Genomic DNA, 16,624 nt, shown 5'->3' with positions numbered 1-16,624 from the left:
CCTGGAAATTAATAACAGGAACTTTGGAAATGATACAAACACATAAGAATTAAACAATATGCTTATGAATGACCAATGGGTCAATGAAGAAATTAAGGAGGAAATTTAAAAAAAAATTCTTCAAACAAATGAAAATGGAAATGTAACATAACAAAACCTCTGGGATATGGCAAACTCAGTACTAAGAGGAAAGTTCATAGCAATAAGTCCCTACATCAAAACACAGAAAAATTTAAAATAAACAATATGCATGTTAAAGAACTAGAAAAGCAAGAGCAGACCAAACCCAAAATCAGCAGAAGAGAAATAAAATTGAAACAACAAAAATATATACATAAAATATATACATAAAAGATCAAGGAAATAAAAAAAAGGTGTTTTGGGGGTTTTGTTTTTTGTTTTCAAGACAGGGTCTCAGGTCAGTTGCCCAGGCTGCCATGCAGTGGCACAATCTTAGCTCACTGCAGCCTCAGTATTCCCAGCTCAGATGATTCTTACACCTCAGCCTCTGAGTAGCTGGGACTATGGGTGTGCACCAACATGCCCAGCTAATTTTTTATATTTTTAGTAGAGACAGGGTTTTGCCATGTTGCCAAGGCTGGTCTTGAACTCCTGGACTCAAGCGATATACCCACTTTGACCTCCCAAAGTGCTGAGATTACAAGCATAAGCCACCACGCTTGCCACGCTTTTGAAAAGATAAGCAAAGTTCACAAACCTTTTGCAAAGCTAAGAAAAAAAGGTGACTCGAAATCAGAGATGAAAACGGAAACACTATAATTGATGCCACAGAAAATCAAAGAATCATATGAAACAAACAAAAATGGAAACTAGTATGAGCAACTATATGCCAATAAATTGGAAAACCTAGAAGAAATAAATTCCTAGAATACAACCAAAATTGAACCATGAAGCAATGCAAAACCTGAACAGACCAATAACAAGTAATGACATCAGAGCTATAATACAAAGTGTCCCAGCAAAGAAAAGACTGTAACCTGATGGCTTCACTGCTGAATTTTACCAAACATTTAAAGAAAAACTATTAACAATTCTACTCAAACTATTCCCCAAAACGGAGGAGGGAATACTTCCAAACTAATTCTCTGAGGCCACTATTACCCTAATGCCAAAACCAAAGAGAGCCACCCAAAAAAGAACTTGCAGGCCAACATCTCTGATAAATATTCATACAAATATTCTCAAGAAAATATGTGCAAACTAAATATAACAACACATAAAAAGATCATTCGTCATGACCAAGTAGGATTCATCCCAGGAATGCAAAGATGGTTCAACATACGCAAATCAATAAATATATCACATCAACTGAAGGAGTAAAATTATATGATCATTTCAATTGATACTGATAAAGCATTTGATAAAATTCAACATCTTTTCATGACAAAAAAATAACCTTGGGGGCGGTTCCAAGATGGCTGAATAGGAACAATTCCAGGCTACAGCTCCCAGCATGAGCGATGCAGAAGACGTGATTTCTGCATTTCTAACTGAGGTACTGGGTTCATCTCACTGGGGCATGTTGGACAGTGGGTGCAGGACAGTGGGTGCAGCCCACCGAGCAAGAGCTGAAGCAGGGTGAGGCATCGCCTCACCTGGGACGCGCAAGGGGTAAGAGAATTCTCTTTCCTAGCCAAGGGAAACAGTGACACACAGCACCTGGAAAATTGGGTCACTCCCACCTTAATACTGCACTTTTCCAAGGGTGTTAGCAAACAGCACACTAGGAGATTATATCCCACGCCTGTCTCAGAGGGTCCCACGCCCACAAAGCCTCCCTCATTGCTAGCACAGCAGTCTGAGATCTAACTGCAAGGCAGCAGTGAGGCTGGGTGAGGGGCACCCACCATTCCTGAGGCTTGAGTAGGTAAACAAAGTGGCCAGGAAGCTCAAACTGGGTGGAGCCCATGCAGCTCAACGAGGCCTGCCTGCCTCTGTAGACTCCACCTCTGGGGAGTCTACATGCCAAAATGTAAAGACCATCGAGGCTAGGAAGAAACTGCATCAACTAATGAGCAAAATAACCAGCTAATATCATAATGACAGGATCAAGTTCACACATAACAATATTAACCTTAAATGTAAATGGACTAAATGGTCCAATTAAAAGACACAGACTAGCAAATTGGATAAAGAGTCAGGATCCATTAGTGTGCTGTATTCAGGAGACCCATCTCACATGCAGAGACACACATAGGCTCAAAATAAAGGGATGGAGGAACATCTACCAAGTAAATGGAAAACAAAAAAAGGCAGGGGTTGCAATCCTCGTCTCTGATAAAATAGACTTTAAACCAACATAGATCAAAAGAGACAAAGGCAGCCATTACATAATGGTAAAGGGATCAATTCATCAGGAAGAGCTACCTATGCTAAATATATATGCACCCAATACAGCAGCACCCAGATTCATAAAGCATGTCCTTAGAGACCTACAAAGAGACTTAGACTCCTACACAATAATAATGGGAGACTTTAACACCCCACTGTCAACATTAGACAGATCAACAAGACAGAAAGTTAAAAATGATATCCAGGAACTGAACTCAGCTCTGCACCAAGCAGACCTAATAGACATCTACAGAACTCTCCACCCCAAATCAACAGAATATACATTCTTCTTAGCACCACATCACACTTATTCCAAAATTGACCACATAGTTGGAAGTAAAGCACTCCTCAGCAAATGTACAAGAACAGAAATTATAACAAACTGTCTCTCAGACCACAGTGTAGTCAAACTAGAACTCAGGATTAAGAAACTCACTCAAAACCACTCAACTACATGGAAACTGAACAACCTGCTCCTGAAAGACTACTGGGTACATAACAAAATGATGGCAGAAATAAAGATGTTCTTTGAAACCAATGAGAACAAACACACAACATACCAGAATCTCTGGGACACATTTAAAGCAGTGTGTAAAGGGAAATTGATAGCACTAAATGCCAACGAGAGAAAGCAGGAAAGATCTAAAATTGACACCCTAACATCACAATTAAAAGAACTAGAGAAGCAAGAGCAAACACATTCAAAAGCTAGCAGAAGGCAAGAAATAACTAAGATCAGAGCAGAACTGAAGGAGATAGAGACACAAAAAACCCTTCAAAATATCAATGAATCCAGGAGCTGGTTTTTTGAAAAGATAAAAAAAAAATTGATAGTCTGCTTGCAAGACTAATAAAGAAGAAAAGAGAGAAGAATCAAACAGATGCAATAAAAAGTGATAAAAGGGATGACACCACCAATCCCACAGAAATACAAACTACCATCAGAGAATACTATAAACACCTCTACACAAATAAACTAGAAAACCTAGAAGATATGGACAAATTCCTGGACACATACACTCTCCCAAGACTAAACCAGGAAGAAGTTGAATCCCCGAATAGACCAATAACAGGCTCTGAAATTGAGGCAATAATTAATAGCCTACCAACTAAAAAAAAGTCCAGGACCAGACAGATTCACAGCCGAATTCTACCAGAGGTACAAGGAGGAGCTGGTACCATTCCTTCTGAAACTATTCCGATCAATAGAAAAAGAGGGAATCCTCTCTAACTCATTTTCTGAGGCCAACATCATCCTGATACCAAAGCCCGGCAGAGGCACAACAAAAAAAGAGAATTTTAGACCAATATCACTGATGAACACTGATGGAAAAATTCTCAATAAAATACTGGCAAACCAAATACAGGAGCACATCAAAAAGCTTATCCACCATTAGCAAGTGGGCTTCATCCCTGGGATGCAAGGCTGGTTCAACATATGCAGATCAATAAATGTAATCCAGCATATAAACAGAATCAAAGACAAAAACCACATGATTATCTCGATAGATGCAGAAAAGGCCTTTGACAAAATTCAACAGCCCTTCATGCTAAAAACTCTCGATAAATTCAGTATTGATGGGACATATCTCAAAATAATAAGAGCTATTTATGACAAACCCACAGTCAATACTATACTGAATGGGCAAAAACTGGAAGCATTCCCTTTGAAAACTGGCACAAGACAGGGATGCCCTCTCTCATCACTCCTATTAAACATAGTGTTGGAACTTCTGGTCAGGGAAATCAGGCAGGAAAAGATATAAAGGGTATTTAGTTAGGAAAAGAGGAAGTCAACTGTCCCTGTTTGCAAATGACATGATTGTATATTTAGAAAACCCCATTGTCTCAGCCCAAAATCTCCTTAAGCTGATAAGCAACTTCAACAAAGTCTCAGGATACAAAATCAATGTGCAAAACTCACAAGCATTCCTATACACTGGTAACAGACCAACAGAGAGCCAAATCATGAATGAACTCCCATTCACAATTGCTTCAAAGAGAATAAAATACCTAGGAATCCAACTTACAAGGGATGTGAAGGACCTCTTCAAGGAGAACTACAAACCATTGCTCAGTGAAATAAAAGAGGACACAAACAAATGGAAGAACATACCATGCTCATGGATAGGAAGAATCAATATGGTGAAAATGGCCATACTGCCCAAGGTAATTTATAGATTCAATGCCATCCCCATTAAGCTACTAATGACTTTCTTCACAGAATTGGAAAAAACTACTTTAAAGTTCATATGGAACCAAAAAAGACCGTACATTGCCAAGACAATCATAAGTCAAAAGAACAAAGCTGGAGGCATCATGCTACCTGACTTGAAACTATACTACAAGGCTACAGTAACCAAAACAGCATGGTACTGGTACCAAAAAAGAGATATAGACCAATGGTACAGAACAGAGCCCTCAGAAATAATACCACACATCTACAACCATCTGATCTTTGACAAACTTGACAAAAACAAGAAATGGGAAAAGGACTCCCTATTTAATAAATGGTGCTGGGAAAACTGGCTAGCCATATTTAGAAAGCTGAAACTGGATCCCTTCCATACACCTTATACAAAAATTAATTCAAGATGGATTATACTTAAATGTTAGACCTAAAACCATAAAACCCTAGAAGAAAACCTAGGCAATACCGTTCAGGACATAGGCATGGGCAAGGACTTCATGTCTAAAACACCAAAAGCAATAGCAACAAAAGCCAAAACTGACAAATGGGATCTAATTAAACTAAAGAGCTTCTGTACAGCAAAAGAAACTACCATCAGAGTGAACAGGCAACTTACAGAATGGGAGAAAAGTTTTGCAATCTACTCATCTGACAAAGGGCTAATATTCAGAACCTACAAAGAACTCAAACAAATTTGCAAGAAAAAACTCCAAAAAGTGGGCAAAGGACATGAACAGACACTTGTCAAAAGGCGACGTTTATGCAGCCAACAGACACATGAAAAAATGCTCATCATCACTGGCCATTAGAGAAATGCAAATCAAAACCACAATGAGATACTATCTCACACCAGTTAGAATGGCAATCATTAAAAAGTCAGGAAACAACAGGTGCTGGAGAGGATGTGGAGAAATAGGAACACTTTTACACTGTTGGTGGGACTGTAAACTAGTCCAACCATTGTGGAAGACAGTGTGGCGATTCCTCAAGGATCTAGAACTAGAAATACTATTTGACCTATCCATCCCATTACTGGGTATATACCCAAAGGATTATAAATCACGCTGCTATAAAGATACATGCACACGTATGTTTACTGCGGCACTATTCACAATAGCAAAGACTTGGTAGCAACCCAAATGTCCATCAATGATAAACTGGATTAAGAAAATGTGGTACACATACACTATGGAATACTATGCCACCATAAAAAGGATGAGTTCATGTCCTTTGTGAGGACATGGATGCAGCTGGAAACCATCATTTTGAGCAAACTATCGCAAGAACAGAAAACCAAACACCACATGTTCTCGCTTATAGGTGGGAATTGAACAATGAGAACACCTGGACACAGGAAGAGGGAACATCACACACTGGGGCCTGTCATGGGGTAGGGGGATGGGAGCGGGATAGCGTCAGGAGATACACCTAATGTAAATGACGAGTTAATGGGTACAGTACACCAACATGGCACATATATACATATGTAACATACCTGCATGTTGTGCATATGTACCCTACAACTTATAGTTTAATAAAAACAAAACAAAACAAAAACAAACAAAAAACCCTCAAAACCTGGTATATGCTAAACATACCTCAACACAATAAAAACCATATACAACAGACTCACAGCTAGTATCACACTGGGGAAAAATTGAAAACCTTTCTTGAAACATCTAAGTCATGACAAGTTTGTTGTTCACTACTGTTATCCAACATAATACTGGAAGTCCTAGATAGAGCAATCAGACATAAGAAAGAAAAGGCATCCAAATTATAAGTGAAGAAGTCAAATTATTCTTGTTTGCAGATTTTTTTTTTAACCTAAAGACTCCACAAAACAAACAAAAACCTATTTTAACTGACAAGCAAGTTCAGTATAGTTGCAGGATACAAAATCAATGTACAAAATTCAGTAGCATTTGTATATGCCAACAGAGAACATTCTGAAAAAGAAATCAAGAAAGCAATTCCATTTACAATAGCTACAATAAAATTAAATAATTATGAGTAAATTTAACCAAATAAGTGAAAGATCTCTACAATGAAAGTATAAAATATTGATGGAGGAAATTGAAGACACAAAAAATGGAAAGATATTCCATGTTCATAGATTGGAAGAATCAATATTGTTAAAATACCCCTACTAATCAAAGCAATCTACAGATTCAAGACAGTCTCTATCAAAATACCAATGACATTCTTCAGAGAAATAGAAAACCAATACTCCTAATTTTTATATGGAACCACCAAAGATCCATACTAGCCAAAGTTATCCTGAGAAAAAAAGAACAAAACTAGAGGAATCACATTACCTGACTTCAAATTACAATACAGAATTATAGTAACCAAAACAGCATGGTACTGATGGTACTGGCATAAAAACAGACAGACCAATGGAACAGAATAGAGAGGCCAGAAATAAATCAGCATATCTACAGTGAACTCACTTTCAAAGAGAGTACCAAGAACATACAATAGGGAAAAACAGTCCAATAAATGGTACTGGGAAAACTGGATATCCATGTGCAGAGGAATAAAACAAGGAATAAAACATCTCTTGCTGTATGCAAAAATCAAATAAAAATAGATTAAATACTTAAATCTAAGACCTCAAACTACGTAATTACTACAAAAAGACATGGGGGAAACTCTCCAGGACATTGGTGTGGGCAAATATTTCTTGACCAATATCCCAAAAGAACCGACAACTAAAGCAAAAATGGACAAATGGACAAATGGGATCGCATCAAGTTATAAAGCTTCTGTACAGCAAAAGAAACAATAAAGTGAAAAGACAACTCACAGAATGGGAGAAAATATTTGCAAGCTATGCATTTGACAGGGGATTAATAACTACAATACATAAGGAGCTCTAACAACTCTATAGGAAAAGAAAACTAATCTGATTTAAAAGGGGACAAAAGATCCGAATAGACATTTCTCAAAAGAAGACATACAAATGGAAAATAGGCATATGAAAATGTGTTCAACATCATTCATCATCAGAGAAATGCAAATGAAAATTATAATGAGATATCATCTCATTCCAGTTAAAATGATTTTTAAAATGATTTTTATCAAAAGACAAGCAATATTGAATGCCAGCAATGATGTAGAAAAAAAAGAACACTTGTACACTATTGGTGGGATGATAAAATAGTACAGCTACCATGGAGAACAGTATGAAGGTTCCTAAAAAGTCTAAAGATAAAACATATCCATTAATCCCGCTGCTGGTATATACTCAAAAGAATGGAAATCAGTATACTGAAGAGATATCTGCACTCCAATGTTTATTGGAGCACTATTCACAATAGCCAAAATTTGAAAGCAACCTAAGTATCCATCAACATATGAATGAATAAAGAAAATGTGGTGTGACGCATGTTCTCACTCATAGGTGGGAACTGAACAATGAGAACACTTGGACACAGGGCAGGGAACATCACACCCCGGGACCTGTCATGGGGTGGGGGGCAGGGAGAGAGATAGCATTAGGAGAAATACCTAATGTAATTGATGAATTAATGTGTGCAGCAAATCAATGTGGCACATGTACACCTATGTAACAAACCTGCACATTGTGCACATGCACCTTAGAACTTAAAGTATAAAAAAAAAGGAAAAAAAAAGGAAAAAAAAAGGAAAAAAAAATTAAAAGGGCTAGCAAGTTAACATGTAAGAATCCTAAGGCACTGTGACTTTTAGTGCTTCTTAAAGACTCTCAAATTCTGTGCCTGACTTACAAGAAAAATTTGAGTGGAGACCTGAGGACACTAGAAAAGATTAAAGGATGAGAATTGGCTCATTTATTTTTATATTCAGAATTGTCATTTGTTCATAAATAATAATAAAAATTAGCAATGTTAAAATAAAAAGAAAATGTGATGTGATATGGTTTGGCTGTGTCCCCACCCAAATCTCATCTTGAATTGTAGCTCCCCCAATTCCCATGTATTGTAGGAGGGATCCAGTGGGAGATAATTGAATCACGGTGGCAGGTCTTTCCCCTGCTGTTCTCGTGATAGTGAATAAGTCTCAAGAGATCTGATGGTTTTATAAAGGGGAGTTTCCCTGCACAAGATCTCTTCTCTTGTCTGCCACCATGATTGTGAGGCCTCCCCAGCCACATGAAACTGTGAGTCCATTAACCTTCTTTCTTTTGCAGATTGTCCAGTCTTGGGTATGTCTTTATCAGCAGTGTGAAAATGGACTAATACAGGTATACATACACAATGGAGTACTACTCAGTCATAAAAAAGAATGAGATCATTTGCAAGTTTTGAATAGAACTAGAGGACATTATCTTAAGTGAAATAAGCCAGGCACAGAAAGATAAACTTTGCATGCTTTCATTCATTTGTGGGAGCTAAAATTAAAACAACTGAGCTCATGGAGAGGGAGTAGATTAGTGGTTACTAGAGGCTGTGAAGGGTAGTACAGGTAAGGGGATGGTTAGAAAATGGAGGTGGTTTATGAGTAGAGAAATGTAGTTAAAAAGAGTAAGACCTAGTACTTGATAGCACAACAGGGTGACTACAGTCAGCAAGAATTTGTTGTATATTTTGGAATAACTGAGGAAGTACTATTGGAATGTTTGTAACACAAGGAAATGATGAATGCTTGAGGTGATGGCAACCCCATTTACTTTGATGTGATCATTGTACATTATATGCCTGTATCAAAATATCTACCTCATAAATATTTATGCATGGTATGTACCTATAAAATTAAAAATAAACAAAAAATGATAAATATATTCTAGTTATATGATATCTGAAAGTAACAAATAGGGCAAAATTTTAATTATTGAATGAGTTTATAATACCAATCGTCTTGAACTGGACTCAGTAAAACCAAAGGTACTTAGAAACTGTCATTGCCAATTGCTATCCCTATTTGATGGCTGGACCTTCTGTTTTGGGGGACAAGGATGGAGGACAATGAGGCAGAATGGGATACAAACATTGCCTGCTTGTCCAGGGAATTTTCCCTGGTAAGTTTACAGATTCTGGTATTGGATTTGTTGCTGATGGTGACAGTGATGATTGAAAGATTTCAAGCAGGAGGTGACATGATTTGATTTTCATTTAGAAGAGTTCACTGTGGTAGCAGAATGAACAACTGATGGAAATAGGATCAAACTAAAAAGAGGGGAAACACTTAAAAATTATCAGTAGCAAACTAAATACGAGAAGATACAATAGGAATTGCTTTGCCATGTAGGCTGGTAGGACATCACTATGAATACTGCTTATCAATATACCATAAATGTAAAAAAAGATACAACTAAATAATAGGTAATAAAGCACACACTTTATATTTTATAGCTGGTTCAGAAGAATCCAGAATTTTTGCATATTATAGACAATGACATTATGGGGATATTTTTATAAATTCTCAGGTTTCTTAAAAGGTCTGCAAGGTTGGTTAACATTTTAATACAACATGGAGAAACCTTGACAGCAGCAATGTGCTCATGAGAATGTATTTAGTCTTATTTCTGTTGGAGAAGTTTCAGTGCTATGCTTTTAGAAATATAGTGCTTTAGTGTGTCCCATCAAATTTTGCATCAGAACACTTGAAAAGTCTTATTTCTACTATTCAGTGACCTCTTGGCTATACACTAATAGATTTCCAATCCACTGAGAGGCAAAACCCTCATAGACACTTTTGAAACATTCAAAGCTATGATTAAATGTACCTTTACATCAAAAATCAATCTTCTTAAAGGCATTCAAGGGATTTGCTCTGCAAAGCAGAGACTAGCATGCTAGCCAGCCTCTCCTAGACTTCTAAAATATCTCTCTTTTCCTTCTGCAGGAAGTCATTATTCCAGGGACTGTTTACAGAGGCAGATTTTCAAAGGCCTCCAAACCCCAATTAAGATCATTTTGGCTTAAGAACACCCTCTCATTTATTACAGGATTTTCTTTAAGTACACAAAAGTTGCATGCTGTAAGTGTAACAATCATCAATTAGTAGATTTGCCCTTTTTTTGTACTTTGGTTAGCTAAACGGCACAGTTTTTACTTTTAGAAACGTCCAAGTAATAATACACAGATTTATCTTTTTCAAGTCATTGTGGAACTTCCATAAAGTAAATAATATTTTGCTTTCCAGAATTGTCATAATAAAAGTGGATTTAGCTAGCATTTAATGAGTTCTTCACATACATAATGTCTTTCGTCCACACAGATAATTGAATTCTTTTTTTTTGTAGTGCTAATGGTTTCCTGTGCTTGTTAACCTTGATTCTCCTAAAAGATACATAAGTTTCTTGGGGACAGGGATCCCATCTACTACTTTGCTTAATTTCCATACTACATTTAGCAGAGTTCTAGCAATTAGTAGGTAATAATAAACACTAACAATAAACCTTTAACAGAAGAAGTCCAGTTGAAATTGTTTAAAAATTTTTTATTTGCAAATAATACCCCTATTCAATTCAATACATGGAATGGTAGGTTGAAATTGACGAGTTCTGTTGTCATTGATTTGACATTTTCCAGTCATTCACAGATTTTTGTTGTGGTTGGTACAACTACGATATTGAGGCAGTCAAACTTTTTGTCAACTGTCCTGTCATATTGTCATATACACCTCTTACAGGTGTTTTAATGTCATTCTGTTATAATAGTTTCAGGGGTATCATTCTGTTACATCCTAAACTTTCATTTGTGCCTACTTCTTCAGTAAATATTGGGTCTGTATGCAGTTTCCCAGTATATCTTCATGATGTTCCAATATTTATTTTGTTAATTTGCTAAGAAGCCATATAAGTGGACTTAAATTAATGAAAGTGGTCTGCACATGATCACAGATTACATGGCAGAGGCTGGCACAACACAAGCCAAAGGAAGACAGAGATCATTTATCTGTTTGTAAGAAGTAGGCCCTCAAAACCACTGGTAGATGTTCAATAGGAACATAAAGTAGAAACACAGTGATAGTGGGCTCACATTCCCAACAGAATGATCCAGAATCTAAAACTGGAACCAAACCTGGCACATGTTCTGTCTCAAAATCTGCCATCTTCCCCAGATTGGTGAACGTCCTTATCATACATCTTGTTGTCCAAGCCATCAATATGATTTTGACTACTTTCTCACAGCCTACAGTTAACACATACTGTGGATTCTATTTTCTTGATATCTTTTAAATTATTCTAACTCTTTCCATCCCTAGGGCCACCATACATATTCTGTCTATTATTATCATTTTTCTGGTATACTAAAAAGACTCTTAACTCATTTTCCTGCCTCTAGGCTTGTTTGCATTCCCACATTGCCTCTACCGTTTACTTTCTAAATTCATGATCACATTCCTCTTGGGCTAAATGTCATTCACAGGTTCCCCATAGCTTCCAGATTAAAAATTCCTAGAAGGATATTCATTCATTTACAATCTAATTTATGGACCTTTCCAATCTCATCTCTCATCCTTGCCTTGCTTACGTTGTCTGTTCCAATGATCTTCTACTTGTACTTTGTGTGTTGGGTGACACTGTGGCTCCTGGCTGCCTTAACCACCCTTCATCCCCCCCCCATCTTCTTTATCTGGACTTCTACTTAAAAAGTTCCCATTCATTTTTTATGTTTTACTTTCTCCAGGCTTTATGCTATCTAAAGGACACTCTGTTGCCATATCTTCTTTTGTCTACAATAAAGTTTGGAATCCTAAATTTCAAAGAAAGATTAGGAAAACAGTAAATAAAATGAGCACTGAATTGTGTTAGGGTCAAGAGGAAACAAAAATGTAAGTTCTGCTCCTTGGAAGTGTCAAAGGGAGGGAAATTTATGAAACAAAGGTAGTGTCAGTGCCATGTGTTAAATAGTGCTTCACTCTTTTCAATCAAGCATAATAATATTCAAACTGGAAACTGTAGACTAAGAAAGAATAAAAAGTCAAAATAGGTGTACTGAGTTTCTCTTATTGCTATAACAAATTACAGCAAATTGTGTTAAAGCAATACAAATTTATTATCTTAAATTCTGGAGGTTGGAAGTCTAATAATGGATCTCGTTGGGCTAAATCAAGATGTCAACCAGGCCATCTTTCCTTCTGAAGGCTCTAAGGGATATTGCATTTTATTGTCCTTTTCACCTTCTTGAGACTGCTTACATTCCTTGGCTCATGTGCTCCTACTATATCTTCAAAACCAGTAATGACTAGTCTTTCTCCCATAGAATCACTCTGACATTCACTCTTCTCTCTTCATCTTTCACATTTCAAAGCCACTTGTACTTACATTTGGCCCATGGAAATATTCAGGAAAATCTTTTTAAAGTCAGTTGATTAGAAACCTTAGTTCGATCTAGAATCTTAATTCCTCTTTGCTGTGTAACCGAATACACAAGTTCCTGGGATTAGGATGTAGACAGCTTGGAGGTGGGGGCATTATTCTAGCTACCACAATAGATAATATCATAAAATCTTCAAAGGAAGCCAGGGTTGTATGGAGTGAAGTCTTGTGATTACATATGTGCGTCTTGTAGCCAGAAAAACCTGGGTTTAAATCCTAACTCTCCTCAACAAAAATAAAATAAAATTAAAATAAAACTTAAAAAATCTTATACAGAAGTCTCCTAACATTGAAACCTGAGAAAACTAGGGCTTTAATCTTTCAGGGTTATTGGGATACAAGTTTTTCAAGCATATAATCTCTTCTCATAACGACTGTGCCGTATGATGGAATAATAATGGAGTTGTTTTAAAGATTATGTGACTCAAAGTGTTAAGTTTAAAACATATAGAATGGCCTTTAGCATGTTCGAAGAGCTTGATAATTGTGGGTACTTGATGTGTCAGTGAATGATAGTGGTTATTACCAAGTGGAAAGAAAAGGCATTCCCTTTAAACATACCAGAAATTTGAGTTAGATACAATAGGAAAATATAATTATTTTTAGGTAAGAAACTACCCTTATTTAGAAAAACATCTAGATAGGTGCTTTTAGTATTATGAAAGCCAAAGTGTCCTGAGTGTAATCCAGGAGGACAGAATGCTCTGAATAATACAGAAATACATCTAAGAGTTTTCTTCAGGCAGCTGGAATAGGAGGAGGTTTTTGTGAAGATGGACAAGACCCTGGGATTAGAGAAGGCTCACCTATCATGCAAAGAGCAGAGGCCAGATAAGAATATGGGTCAGTGATATATCCTCCAAGATACAGAAAATGAGAAAACAAATCCTGATAATGAAAACAATAAGTTGTTATTTGGTCAGTACTGTGCTATGAACCCCTCTGTTATCAAATTTTTAATCCTAATTATTTTAAATTCTAAAATGTTAGTAGAAGGAGGCTTCCTTCAACAATCTTATTTTAGTGGTGTTATGGGGAATGATGTAAAAGAAGCCAGTATTCAGCTCAGGACAAACACCTCAACTTGCAATAGCGCATGTTCAGATCAGGCAACACAGAGAAGCAGAAGCCAGATGGGGAATGATTTAGCAGAAATACATGACAAATTTCTTTCTCTCCAAATATACTAAAAGAAGGGGAATGTTTTGTTTGTTCATGTGTTTGTTTTTGAAGAGGGGCAAGGCAGAGGGACTTGTTGATTCCTGACCTCACATGTATTCTGTTACAGAGATTAGACCTATCTAGAGAGTACGTGTTATTATTTTAAATGATTCATCTTATGATGATGATGATGATGATGATGATGACTGCTTTCATGTTCATCATTTCCAGATGATCTACCTTATTTTGGAATTAAGAAACACTTGAAGATTATTCTCAGAAATGCCATAAGGGATATTTAAAAATCTTGGAGCCCGCAAGAAGTACAAGAGGAATGAAAATGTCATGTCTTAATTTTCCAAAAAAGAGAATATTTTAGTTTTCAGTATATAAAGGCAGATTAACCTTCACACAAATCTAAACTTTATTACTAAGTTGATTGATTATACTTTGTGTTTACCAGGTCACAGAGAATTTCAATGGGTTTACTCTGCAAAAGATTTCATGTGAAATACATTTTTCTATTCTGAAAGGTTTTCTAAGATTTTCAAGTCAACTAAGAAGTTTTCTAAAAAGACAATGTTTTTATACAGGTAAGATACAGTAGAAAAAGTTTCTTCCAAAGTGTAAACTTTTCCCACATAGTAAATTTGTGGTTTGGGATGTTACATGAGTCTCTTCAGATCATTAAGTTACACACATAGTAATATAATAAGTTTTCTAGAGGTCTGAAAGGTTTAATATGTGGTATAAAAATACTTACTGTGGCTAAGATGCATTATTTCCCAATCTGCTTGAATACATCTTGTTTCCTATGATAAAAATGTTGGAACATTCTTTAGTTCTAAGATCTCCTATAAATGTAGAACTTAGCTGATAATACTTTAAATCATATTGTACAACTGCCAAGTATTTAGGAGAGTAGAAAGCATATTTCTGATTAAATCAAAACTCAATTAAATCAAGACCAAATTAAATTCTAATTAAAGAAAAAAATCTTTGAAGTAAATGTATATAAACACATTTACTTGAGCAACTTTAAGATACCCTCAGTCATCTTTGTCTACTGGTATTCATGCTTTTGTATAATCTCCTCCCCTTAAGTGTAACAGGGTTGTGACTTGCTTCAATCCAACAAACAATAGCAAAGGTGATGAACTGTCACTTCCATAATTATGTTACACAAGATTGTAACATCTGTTCAGCTAAGGGACTTTTTCCCTTGCTAGCTTTCATAAAGCAAATGGCCATGTTGAGGAAGTCCACACAGCAAGAAATTGAGAGTGACCTTCAGCTAAAAGCCAGCAAGAAACTGAAGCCCTCAGCTTAACAACCCACGAAAAGTGAATGCTGCCAATGCCTTCATGAATTTGAAAGCAGATCCTTCCCAAGTCCAGCTTTTACATGAGACCCCATCCCTGGCTGAACAGTTTGATTGTAGCCTTGTAGAGAACTCACCCAAGCTATGTCTGGATCTCCAACCCAATACAAAAAGTAAGATAATAAATATAAATTTTTAAAAATCAACTATTATTTTGAGACAATTATTAATTTTCATGCAGTTGTAAGAATTACTACAAAGAGATATCCTGTGTGCTTTACCCAGGTTTCTCTAATGGAAACACTTTATGAGATTGGAGCATAAACTATCAACCAAGATATTGACATTGACACAATCAAGATACAAAAAAATTCCATCATCACAGGGATGCTCATGTTGCCCTTTTATAGGCCCACTCACTTCCCTGCCTCCCTCATCCCCTTCTTAATCTTTGGCAGCCACTGATATGTTCTCCACTTCTGTAACTTTGTCATTTCAAGAATGTTTTATAAATAAAATCATACAGTATTTAACTCTTTTGATTTTTTTTTCACTCAGCATAATTCTCTAGGGATTCATCCAGGTAGTTTCATGTCACAGTGGTTTATTTCGTGATACGAGAAAAACCACAGATTGTTTAACCTTTCATCTTTGAAGGGCATGTAGATTGTTTCCAGTTTTTGATCATTACCAATAAAGGGACCATAAACATTTAGTACAGATTTTAGTGGATGTAAGTTTTCATTTTTCTAGGATAAACGCCCAGGAGTGCAATCACTGGGTTGTATCGTAATGGCATGTTTAGCTTTTGAAATAAACTGCCAAACTGTTTTCCAATGTGGCTGTACCATTTTACTTCCCCACCAGCAATGAATGAATCATTCTGCTTCTCTGCACCTCCTCCAGCATTGGTGTTGCGTGTATATATGTATATATACATACACACACACACATATATTTTACATATAATGTATGTGTCTATATATGTGTATGATACATGAACACATATATAAAATGTGATATATATTATACATACACACACATACACAAAAGGTCTCACTCTGACAGCTAGGCTTGAGTGCAGTGACCCTATTATAGCACACTGTAACCTGGCACCCTTGGACTCAAGTGATCCTCCTACCTCAGCCTCAACTCCCGCCCCAGAGTAGCTAGGACCATAGGCATATGCCAGTAAACCTGGTTATGTTTCTAAAGTGTTTGGAGAGATGGAACTTGCCCAGGCTGTTCTCAAACTCCTGGGCTCAAGCAATCCACCTGCTGTGGCCTC

At 36.5% G+C, this 16,624-nt stretch overlaps 1 long non-coding RNA gene across 1 annotated transcript in view; it reads right to left on the bottom strand.

Moving 5' to 3' along the window:
- Positions 1-16,288, bottom strand: part of LOC103875873 — a 68,070-nt gene extending 51,782 nt beyond the window's left edge. Inside the window, exon 1 of the long non-coding RNA XR_002515720.2 lies at positions 14,779-16,288. This is a non-coding gene — a long non-coding RNA (uncharacterized LOC103875873). The remainder of the gene's footprint in view (positions 1-14,778) is intronic.
- Positions 16,289-16,624: the final 336 nt, after the last annotated feature.

This window comes from Papio anubis, chromosome 9 (genome assembly GCF_008728515.1).
Source record: "Papio anubis isolate 15944 chromosome 9, Panubis1.0, whole genome shotgun sequence".
Lineage (NCBI taxonomy): Eukaryota > Metazoa > Chordata > Mammalia > Primates > Cercopithecidae > Papio > Papio anubis.
The sequence above is the reverse complement of the archived record's forward strand: the minus strand, read 5'-3'. Positions and strand labels throughout refer to the sequence as shown.